Source organism: Kogia breviceps, chromosome 20 (assembly GCF_026419965.1).
Source record: "Kogia breviceps isolate mKogBre1 chromosome 20, mKogBre1 haplotype 1, whole genome shotgun sequence".
Classification (NCBI taxonomy): domain Eukaryota; kingdom Metazoa; phylum Chordata; class Mammalia; order Artiodactyla; family Physeteridae; genus Kogia; species Kogia breviceps.
This window is the reverse complement of record NC_081329.1, coordinates 2,714,039-2,726,377: the sequence shown is the minus strand read 5'-3', so window position 1 is coordinate 2,726,377 and position 12,339 is coordinate 2,714,039. Positions and strand designations below refer to the sequence as shown.

Sequence of the window (12,339 nt, the reverse complement as noted above, 5' to 3'; positions counted from 1 at the left end):
GCGGCTCTCCCGACGGTCCGGGGCGAGGACCGTGGGGAGGGCGAAGCCTCACTGCGCAGCGCTCAAGCCACCACTGAGAAAGGGCCGGCTCGCGGCTCCCCTGGCTGGCCGGCGGTGGCACGTCGCAGCGTCTCCGCGGGGCTGGGGCCAGCCGCGGGGCGGGCAGCAGAGGCGGCGTCCGGGCGCGCAGGGGATAGGCCCGGGCCGGGGAGCCGCCGCGCAGCCTTCGCCCGCGTCCGCCCCGCGCCTCCCCGGCCTCTCGCCCCTCGCCTCCTGCGCGCAGCCGGGCGCCCTCTCCCTCCCCCACAGCCCGCCCGGCGCGCATCCCCGGGCCGCGCGCATCCCCGCCGCGCTGCAGCCGGAGCCCCGGCGGCCGGCCGCGCGGACCGAGGGGCGGAGGAGGGGCGCGCGCGCGCGCGCGCGCGGGCGGGCGGGGCGGGGGACGGAGCGAGGAGGAGGAAATAAATAAATAGCGCCGGAACCTCCGCGCCAATGAGAGCCGGGCAGCGCGGAGGACGCGGCCGCGGAGGCCCCGGGGCCGCTTGGCTCGCCCCTGAGAGGCTCTGCCGGCGCGCGCGTGTCCGTGCGTGAGCGCGTATTCGCCGGGCCCGGAGCTGGAAAGTTCAAACCGGACGTGTTGCTCGCGCCGCTGGCGGAGACCGCGGCGGAGGCTCTGCCCAAGTTCTCCGGCTGAGCGCCCGGCGGCGCCCTGCGCCCGCGCCCCGCCGCCTCCAGCCACGCTCCCGGCTCGGGCCCCGCGCCCGGCGACCGCAGCAAGGTACGTGCCGCCTTCCCGCACGGCTCCCGCGGGCTGCCCGGCTCCTCTCGGCGCTGCCCGTGGCCGCTGCAGCCGTCCTCCCCGCAGCCTGGGCAGCGCCGGGCGAGGGGGGCGGGGGCGGGGGGCGGACCCGCCGGCAGCGGTGCTGCCCACCTGCGCGAACGGCGCGTCCCTGGCGGAGGCGCGGGTCTTTCCTTGCGAGGGTGTCCTTTACCACCGTTCCCTGGGACGCTGTAATGGTTTTCCCTGGCCCCCCTGCGAGGAAGGACGTTCAAGTTGGCAGAAAGAGGTACGTGCAAAGCAGGGGAAGTTTACAGCCGCGCGGCTCCAGGAGCGGAGTAGCCCTTTCTTTGCAGCGGCGGCGGCGTTGGCTGCCGGGCGGGAGGCGGCAGCCGCTCGCTGTCCCGTCTGCGACGAGGAGCTGAGGGAAAAGTCCGGCTGCCTGGTCCGAAAGCGCGACCGTGCGGCTGCCGGCCAGGATGCTGCGGAGAAGGCCGAGGACTTCCCGCTCGGTCGTTGGGGAAATCCCGTTCGGAGAGGCGTTATCTTCTTCTGTGCCGTTTACGGGCCCACCGATAGGCGTGCTTTAAAAATCCCTTTAAAACTTTTATGCATGTATTTCCATTTCTCGACTGGGTGAACGGCCGTAGGACCCTTAGATGAATGTCTGCATCTGTGCTTGGAGCAGTGTGCAAACCGGCAGTGAATGAATAGCCTAGTTCCTTCTGGTTTGCTTTAGATCCCCTGCCGTGAAGCGTGTCTTCGCTGCCTTAGTATTTTAATGACCGTTGTGGGTTCTTAATCAGTTTTAAAAATTTACGGTGCAATTGGAACTCTGGGCGAAAATTGAAAAGTGACAATAAGTTTCTCAGGCAACGCGCTTGAGCCTTTTGAAGCCACCTGCTGAATTAGTGCGTGCTACTTGTTAGAGGTTTTGCCCCTGGGTGCAGGAGATGCAGGCATGTTCCCCAGATGGGAGCAGTGCAACGCCGTGCGGGAACCTGCCTAACGCTCTCGTATCCCCATTCAATCACGATGATACAAAAGAACCAAAAAAGTATATGGAGCTCATTTTAGGAGAGGCAGTGGATTTTCTGTCCTATTTGAAAAGACAGTTGCATGCCCACTGAAATATAACCGGAGCATATCTGTAGAAACTTCAATTCTTTAAGCTCTTTTCTTCCATAAAAAAAAAAAAAGTAGTTCCTTGTATACATTTAAGTATAATATGATTCACTCATGTCAGAAATACCAGTTGGTCCTATAGTTACATTTTGGGGGGTGACTCACAGCACCATGGAAAACCATCCCTCCTGCCATAATAAAAGTCTCATTACTGTGTGATCATTTAAAAAACTACATCAAGTTGTATTTAAAGGTGACTCAACATTATGAGTTTGAATGTGCTCTTCAGTAGTTTGAATGTAACAGAGTGTGTGTTTTACAGAGTTAAGCTAGGCAGATATACCTATTTCTTGAAATAATTTACTGTAGCCAAAATTGAAGACGAAAAGTTGGTAAAACTTTTTCGTTTATTCTGGTGAATTGCTGGTCCTTGTTCCCCAGGCTTGCGTGAACTTTGGAACTGCTGTGACCTGAACACGTTCGTCATATACTCAGATAGAAAGGGAAGAACCTTCAAAGGCTACCTGTTTGTACCTGTACATTGGTAATTATGGTAACAATAATCATGTAGAGAGATAATCTGCCTTCCTACATAAATTTATAAACTTCCTAGGAAGTCATGCATCTGACAGTGTAACTTTAAAGTTAACAGAGAAAAATAGGTTGCCCATTTTATAGACAAAGCAGCAAAGGCTTAAGAAACTTCAGGTCTTCGTCGCGCTGTTTCAGGAAAGAGCTGGTTCTCGAATCTAGGCTATACTCATCTCCAGTCTCTGCACCTTTCATTGTATTTTTCTGTAGATTTTGCTGTGACATAGAACTCTGCTTAACTAGTCTGGAAGAACTCAGTCAGGGCTTATTTTAATTTTATTATTTAGTAATTTAAAAGTTACAACTATGTATCAAACATCTCAGGGAACTTAGGGACAAGTAGGATGCTTCTGGAAAATGTAGTGCCCTGTAATCATTTGAACTATACCTGCTTTACATTGAGTGCACATGTTTATAAAATTTATGTGTTTATTTTCTGAATCATCAGGGAACATCTAGAAAAGTACTGAATTGTGAATTCTGAAAATTCTATTTCCTTTACATTCACGTAATATTAAGGAAGGCTTGGAACTCCCCACGTTGTAAAATAATATAATTATTTTCCTGAAGGAACTCCTTTTACCTTGTCTCTTGTCACATAAATTCATTGTGGATTTTTCTAAATTTATCACATACCTTACCCCTTCACACATTGCAAAACCAAAAGGATTTCAATGTAAGATGCCGAGAGATTTGTGCCATGTTTAAATGTTTAAAAATATGAGAACAGGACATTTACTAATTTTTTATCATTATTAAGCATGTTAAATTCCTCAAGCATGAGAACTTATTGGTAATTTAAAAGGCAGCTAGTAACAGCAATGTTAATTTAGTAAAATAAGATAGAAGTGGGTATATTATGGTCATTGCTTATGTGACATATACATTTGCAAAGAAAACCAGACGTGTTTATAGGCTTTTCCATGAATTCAGTCTCAATGAAATATTGATACAGTTGATATAATTTTGATATAACATGGCTATAAGGATAGATAAATTATATTTTGGAACTTTAAAAATGCTCAGTACTCGCTACATAATACAGTAGTAAGCTTGTTCAGTTAAGGTTACTTGGCAGAATCGTGTAGCAGACTGCTGAAGTTGGGTTGAAGTTTAAGGGAGAAAACGTTGAACAGGAGGGTAGGTAGGTAGATAGGTAGATAGTGTTAAGTCTCCTGAAATGACACTGGTATTGTACTGATGAATTTTGGAAATACTTTAATAATTAACTTTTTAATTCTTATTTTAAAAACTACAGTATCACATATGGGTTATTTTAAAGTATCAGTTAAAGAGTGTGTCTGTATTTAACCGAAGCCTCATTTTTGCAGCTTGGCAATCACTGAGTAATTGTCCTTCTTATCATAGTGATTCTAATCCATATTTTTGCATCATTTCTATCTTTATTCCATCTTTTCAGGACTTTATTCTCTTATAGCTATATTAGGTAGTTTTCTTCCAAAAGCCTAAAAATTAGCTGTTAGTTTTAGACTTAAATATATTTCAACTGAATGAACTTAAACAAAAAATTTAGAGGGACTGAGAGATTATGAAGAAGCAGTGAGTTTTGTTTTTTTCTCCATTAAATTATCATCTAAGAGAAAAAATAGATTTATCAGTCAGTGAAGATCAAACAAAAGATGAAATCTTTTTATTCTTTAATTTCTATCTTGTCAGCAGCCTGTTTGACTTCACCTGTAATATAAAGTATAACTGAATATGACTTTCACTTGTAGTTTCTAGAAAATGCATATATATTTGAAGCTTAGGTTTTATCGGGGCGGAGGGACACCATTAATTCTGAATTAGAAGAAGGAATTTGAAGCCGAATAAATGAGAGATCAGTTATAATATAGGAAAATAAGAATTATTCTGGATGAGCACAGCAGTTAAAATGTATCTTAGACTATGTCTTAGCAGAAATGATGAGAATCTGAAGATTTATTTCAAATGATATTTCCAAATTTGAGTATTACTCTGATTTAATCTTCATATGTTTATGATGTATTGGGTGCAGATATCTTTATTTTTAAGAACTGTTTTCATTTCAGTCAGCACTTAATTTTATAAAACCCTACCAAGAATAAATATAGCTTAATTATATGTATATGATCATCTGTGTTAATTGTATATATATTCACATTTTAAACAGGAGTGCAGTTTTGCTCTACCATATCAATATTAAGGATTGGTTTTTATTTCATTGATTATCCAAAATTATTTTTGAAGTCTAGGGACTTCAGGCAGTTTTTTCTATATGGTTGCATAGGACATGACTAGTTCTGCCATATGGTTTTAGAATGTTCGGTCATAGAAGTGATTGGTAAGCCACCTTACTATTCACCCAACTACCATAAAACTGGTAATTAATCCCTAAGTATGGCATATTCTATGGATTATGTGTAATGTTATTTAAAGGTTAAAATCATTGGATAAGGCAAACACATGTATTTCTTTGTGATGGTGGAAAACTATCTTCCACATTTTTATAGGACGTATATTTAGGAGTTATTACTGAAAAAGGTGGATGAATCAAAACTTGGTATCAAATTAGTGAAAAAAATTACGGATTTAGCAGAATCATTTATCAGTTATTACAATAAGCATATCTTTCTAGGCAACTTTTTGACGAAGTAGGAGATCTGAAACACATGGAGAGAATCAAAATTAAAAGATGGAAAGTAAAATCATGGAAGAATTTACTACGTGATATTATTAGAAGAAAACAGTTATCTGAGTAGTACCTACATTATGATAAGGATATGTTTTATGATTTTGATATCATAAAACATGGGGTTTTTTACAACACCCCATACCCCAAATAATTGTTTTCCACTTTCTAATATGAATATTTTAAAGGTTTTATAATATTTGACCAATTTTTGGAAATCTCTGCCTAAACTAAAGGCAGGTATAATGCTGTTGGAAAGACTGAATGACTTCTTAAAAAGTTCAAATTAACATTACTTTATATATAGCCCCCAAATCTGCATTATTCCTACTTTGCTAGCAATTTTATTAAGAGGATAATCAGGTTAGGGTCCTATTCATCTCCCCGTTTTCAGCAGAGTATGTTTAGGAAGCTGCTGGCCTTTTGCTGGACTTCTGTAATGAATATGGATCATCATTGTATGACAGGGATCTTTGATGCTAACATCAGATTTCAAACATTATCATACAAAATAAACAATCCAAGAAAATGCTCTGAGTCTATAGAATTTACTGAACTAGTGCCCCAGGCGAGTCAGAATGGAAAACATGCTTTCCCAGCCTCAGTTACATGAAGACGAAAGCAAGGTGACTGAGGTCACCTGCTACACCGCGGTTGCCTGCCCTCCAGTTTATACAACGGGTTTATTAAATACATTCGATTTTCACATTTTGTATTCCTACGTGTGTTTAATGGGAACTAATAATAACAGTCACAGTATCAATTCATTCGTGGACTGCATTTATACTTAATATTTTTTGGCTTATAGCTCAATCAGTTATTCATTAAGTGTTAACTAAAGTAGAAAGATTTATTCCTGTTACCTTTTTTTTTTTTTTTTTTTTTTGCGATACGCGGGCCTCTCACTGTTGTGGTCTCTCCCGTTGCGGAGCGCAGGCTCCGGACGCGCAGGCGCAGCGGCCACGGCTCACGGGCCCAGCCGCTCCGCGGCACGTGGGATCTTCCCGGACCGGGGCACGAACCCGCGTCCCCTGCATCGGCAGGCGGACTCTCAACCACTGCGCCACCAGGGAAGCCCCTCCTGTTTAAAAATAAAAAGTATTTCAACAGTTACAGGGTGACAGTGGCATGGACTGGTTTTGAATAGTTACTAATAAAGCTAAGAACTTGTTGATGCAGTTTTCAGGAATTAGTTTTATTATTTGGAAGATAAATATTTCTAGGTTTAAGCTGTGATTATATACAAAATTAATAGCATAAACAAAGAAACCCATATTTCAACAAATTTGACAGCCAGAAATGATAAATGGGTTTCTGTGTGTGTGTGTGTGTGTGTGTGTGTGTGTGTGTGTGTGTGTGTGTGTGTGTGTGTGTTTTAATTTTCTATGTTGATTAATTTGGACTTCCCTTAGAATAGAATATCCTGAGAGGATAACGATATACTGTTGAACAGAGATTTGAAAGTTACCTGGTTATATTATTGAAAACCAAACATTTAATTAATTTACCTTCTCTCCCTGAATTTTTTTTTTCTTGGAGAGCATTTTCCTAAATTGAGACGGCATTCATAAGCTTGATTAAAATTATTTAAAGAATAAATACAAAATTAAATGCTGTGTAAATATTATGCTTCTTCTATCATTGATCTGTTCATATCATCAAATTAAAAAAAAAAAACAGTACACTGATATTTTTCTTTTTAGTCCAGTTAGGTACAAGATAATCCAAGAGGTTAACAACTGGAGAATATTTGTTTTGTGATGGGATGTATCACAATTTCTTTTTATCATTGTCTTTTAAAGTTGCTATTTAATGTTAATTTGATGTGGTATGTAAAGATTCCTTATGTAAAGTAAGTTTGTTTTATGAACACATTAAATACAGTAAAAATATCTTGCCTTCTTATGTGTGATACATATAGATATTGAGTATAGAAACACTAAATTTTTATTTTGTATATATCATTACTTACACTGTAGGTCTTTCCTAAAATACAGATCCAAGATCTGTTTATATCACTCAAAGGTTCCTTAGTCACACTTTTCACAGTACTTTTCCATACAACTTAATATTTTATTAAATTCAAAGAATTTGATAATATTTTAGTTATTGCCAACTTTATTTTACTTTGATTAAAAGTACATTAAAATAATGAAAAGTATTATTAGCCTTAAAATATATTGTTGCTAAAGTTATTTGTGTAAATCGTTTGCTTCTCCGTTCTTTAAAATGTTATTGGTAACTGGGATCAAAATTAAAAGTTTATTACTTTTAATATAATTATGGTCAGTGATATTTCCATTGTGTTTATAGTCTATATCTTTTACAAATTTCATAATAAGATTTTAAGTAAAATATTTCTTATTGATGTTTGTGGGGTATATTATACTTTTTAAGATTTTGTCTTTTCAACAGTTAACAGTAATTAATTTGAACAAAAAAGAAAACAAAAATTTAATGGTTAGCAAACATATTTAAAAATAAGTTTCAGTTAAATGAAAAGTTTGAGTGATGACCTAATCTAAATTATATATATATATATAAAAGAAATCACAACATTTGATTTTATGAATTTTGAGGGAAAATAACCTTGAAATACTTAAGTGCAGAAAACAATGTTAATTATTGAGTTTTCAATTTCCTGGTACTGATTTGGTAAGATTTGTGTCCAAATTTCCATGCTAATAATATTTACATAGGATCATTCATAATTTTAATGTTTTAAAAAATTTGTGCATTTCAACCAATATTGTTTTCTACAATGTTAATAGTTTCCAAGTTAGTTTTAAAATTTGAAGTTACAGTACTTAAAAATAAATCACGTTTTTTGCATACATTTAAATAAAAGTGTGCATGTACCAATAGTGCAGATGAAACACATTATCATAATGATCATTCTTTTGAGAGGAAGAAAACAACTAAAAGAAAGTTGAGTTTACAGAGTATTATTGACACAGAATTTACCCTCATCAGTTTTGATATTGATTGTATATAAATAAGATCGTCTGCCTAATTCTCTGTTTAATATTTAAATGGACATAGTGACTTGTGAAAAATCTAGATTAAAAATATAATTACATGATGATAAAATTCTTTGCTTTTTCCTATTTTTGGAGTTTGGTCATTTCCTTTTAGTTAATTTTATTGAGAATCAACTTATGATTAACCACTGTAAAAACTGTTAAGTATTTCAACACTTCCTATTTCCCTAAATCAGCCTGTCATAACTCCAGTGAAGTTATGAGGAGCTCGTATTTAAGTTGTGTGGCAAACTCAACGGCAGTAACGTCAAGGGACAGTGGTTTTGCTAGTTACATAATATCACTTAGAGGATTACATATGATATATCCATTTAAATGTTATTTTCCACGCTTAGCCAATCATATGTTGAAAGTTTTATTTAAAAATATTTTCCATTGAGCAATGTCAAAAGACTTTTATTCTTGTTTAAAATATGAATAATGCTTAAAACGTTTTATTAGTGTTGGTAATATAAAATCCAGAAAAAAAATGTCCTTGTGGGCAAAAGTAAGAGAAAGATACCTCAGAAGACTCTTAAGATTTCAAATAAACAGTTACGCGATAATGGAGCAGAAGACACCTCATCGCGTGAGACCAAATCTACACAAAAAGAGGCTCTACCAAAAAGAATAGAATCTGTCTCCAAGGCAGCCTCTCTAATCTTATTGCCAGCGTTAACAATATCTAAGAGACAAATGTTTATCACGTGTATCAAGAAGATTCTGGCAAACAAATTCAGAATCCCAAAGGCAGTTTGGGAACCTTCATCTTGCTGCCACTGTGGGAAGAACGGGGCGGCTAGCTTTCTGAACGTTGCATATGCAGCAGGCTGGCTTGGCCTGATGGCATTGGTAACATATCCCATAAATAAAATAACATATAAATAAAATAACATATGCTATTTCAGTGCTCGCCAAACAAACTTCAGATAATCTGTCTATTCCTGTGCGTTTTGTTTAGGGAAAGAAGGTGTTTGGGGGGCTCTTGCACAGTCAAGGCTGGGAACTGTTGTCTTTCTATTATAAATTACTGAATTGGCACGTTGAGCTCTACGTTTCATACCCTTGTGAGCGCTGCCAGTGTGAGAACCATCCTCAGATAGGATTAGACACTGACACATACAGTGACCCAAACTGCAAGACCAAGTTCACCAAAGCGGTGTCACCCCCAAGGGCTGTCCGTCAGCCACCACTGAGAAGAGCCCTCATCATGTCCGCAGTGAGAACTTTTCTTTCAAAGGCTGCAAAGATTAACATGGAGAATAAGGACCCCCCCCCACCCTACCCACCTTTTTCTTAAAATAACATGAAAATAAGGAAAACTAAAATTACTCAGGGAACAAAAAAAGAAGAAAGGAAAGTTGGGAGAAATAACAACATTATGGAATGAAAATACTTCCAACAGAAATATTCCTATTGTGACATTTATTGGGGCATTTAATTATATACACTCAAAAACCAAAATTCAAGATTTAAAATATAGCCTTAGTAATGTTTTGAAACTTTAAAGATTAATTTAAAAGAGCAGTCGCTTCTCAAAATTCATTGTGCTTACCGTATGCAGGTTTTTACAACTTGCTTTTTTACTCACCTTTATATTGTTAAGATTTTTCTTTACTCACATATTTTGAACTTGTTTGTTTATTATAAGCACTGTTCAGTATTTCCTTATATGATTATGATTAAACTACAGTTTCAGTATTCCTTTCCCGACATGGGAAAAAGTTCTTAAGTGTAATAATGCAGTAAAATACAAAAGAGAAATGCAAAATATGATACAGAATACACAACTGTATAAGCTAAATTTGAATGATATTGTGATGTGCGTATGTATGATATATTTTATTTTGTTTATTATCACATATTGGATTGGCCTAAAAATTTTTGGGGGTCTCCTCTGTACGACGTTATGGAAAAACCCGAACGAATTTTTGGCCAACCTGATACTTATCGTAGCGTCCTACCTACTCTTTTTAAATTAAAAATATCTATGTCATTAAATATCTTCCTACCACAGCACCAATTCAGTGGCTGCTTATTATTTCATTGTATGGATTTAAAAGAAATTACTTAACAGTCTCATATGGTTGGATATTTTGGTAGTTGTGTTTTTTACATTTTCATAAGATTAAAAGAAGCTAAATGAAGGGTTTAATTGGGGTTTATATCTTTGTTGCCATCCAAAAGCATTTATTTAAGATAAAGGATCAAATGTGAAATTATGTCAGAGGGTATGCCTGAATGTTTTTGATTTTTAATATAATTAACATAGTGCAGTAGCTTTCATAAAAGCACGTTCTTAAACAATTGGAACTGCTGTACTGTTTTGGTTGACTCTTAAGTGAATTATTGCTTGTGAGAAATTAATTTTGATATTTTATTATCACAGACATAACAATGAATCCTGCCAGAGTCTGAGATTTGATTTCATTTAAATCTGCGTCATCTTGTGTGGGTTATTGAATATCTCTTAGTACCAATTTCCTGACTCATAAACCTAGGAGTTTGTAACAATGCTTAAGAGAATATTGTCTACACTAACATTTTATTATTCTAACTCTACTTCTGATTTGGGGAAGAATTAAATAGTGTGTAGGGATGAAAACAAGTTGCTGTGTTTCCACAGCTTATCTGTGTTAACTCACTTATTTTGCCGGCCGCAAGGTTGCAAGAATTTTTTTGGTCAGTTACTTAACAGTAATATTTAATAATGGAGCCAGTTATTTGGAGGGAAGCACAAATTAGCCTGCAACTTAATATTCTTTTAGCTTTCCTTGGGTAAACATTTTCACAGCGGACTGTATAAGATTTTGGAATATAGGCACGTAGATGGCAGCATGTATATTAACAATTCCCGACATCATTTTCTCTAATTTTTTCTGTGGAAATAATGTGTGCATGTGTGTATGTACACACATTAGATATTAATTCTTGCACAAACTTGCGCGGATCCTGTTAATGTATATTACAGGCTGATGTTCAAGTGCACTTCTAACATATAAATAACTTGAAAGATATGCACATATTTGTTACCGTTTTGTCACTTAACTTTTAAAATATTTGTTCCCAATCACTGTAAGTATCCAGAAAAAAAAAATGCTTTCATTATGTTTCTCTGGATTAAATTAGTTTTAGAAGTACTTAATACTTGCATATTAAATGAACTTTTGAAGTAGTTTTGCTCGTTTGTTGCCTGAAGCCCAGTGACGTTAGCGCCCCACCCGAACCCGATTATGTGGGGCCATATTCTCAAAAATAACGTTTCCTCTTTCAGTGCTCGTCCTCCTCCTGCTCTGTAAGAAATGCTGTCTCTACAGAGGTTTTGCTTTTAAAAGATATGTACAGATATTTAGTCAGTGTAATTTACAAATATATTTGAGGTTATACGTGGGAAATATTTTTTATGGTCATAGAAGATATTAGCGCTTCCGGAGTCCTGCGATTTTACACTTCGTCCTTTGATCAAAATGTGTGTGTGTGTGTGTGTGTGTGTGTGTGTGTGTGTACACATGCATATCTAGGAGTGAATGCACGTGCACATAGCCTCTCCAGCAATGGGCACTTAGCACAAGTCCGTTTTTACTAGTTACCATGCCAAGTCTCCAAGCACAGGAGACAAACAGGAATCATAACCTTAACCCCGTTTAAAAGGTCTTTGCTCCCTGCCATCATGAGTTTGGTTCTTTACAGCAGAGCTTCCAGGATATGCCCTATCCTAGATCAAATTGTAAAACGTGTAACAGGCACGAACGATTAGTATATTCTAATTAACAGCAATCAAACAGCACGTGAAAAAGTGTATACTTTAAATTAGTTGTGTAAAGACCTTTGCTGGAGATAGACAATAAGGGACAGACATTCAGCAGCAGGCAAATTTCCCATCAGTCATGGAGTAATAACTCTGATTGTCTGCTGTTTTCTTACAGAGTCGGCACGCAGTGCAGAGTTTCCTGAGGTGTGTGGAAGTTTCAGGCAATAGGGGAACAGCAGCTTATGGAGAATTTTAGGCTCTTGGGACATTCATGATTTTGCCCAGTCAGTTTTGCTGCTGTTCTTTTGCTGTTGTTTCCAGTAGGTTTTTTTTTTCTTTACCTGAATACATAGTCTTTCTTAACTAGAGAACTGTAGAGTCTGTGAGATCACATAGGCTAAAG

The 12,339-nt window shown here is 38.5% G+C and overlaps 1 long non-coding RNA gene across 1 annotated transcript in view; it reads left to right on the top strand.

Moving 5' to 3' along the window:
• Positions 1 to 596: 596 nt before the first annotated feature.
• The window catches only part of LOC131747418 (uncharacterized), a 484,684-nt gene continuing 472,941 nt past the window's right edge, over positions 597 to 12,339 (top strand). The window contains exon 1 of the long non-coding RNA XR_010838534.1: positions 597 to 778. This is a non-coding gene — a long non-coding RNA (uncharacterized lncRNA). The remainder of the gene's footprint in view (positions 779 to 12,339) is intronic.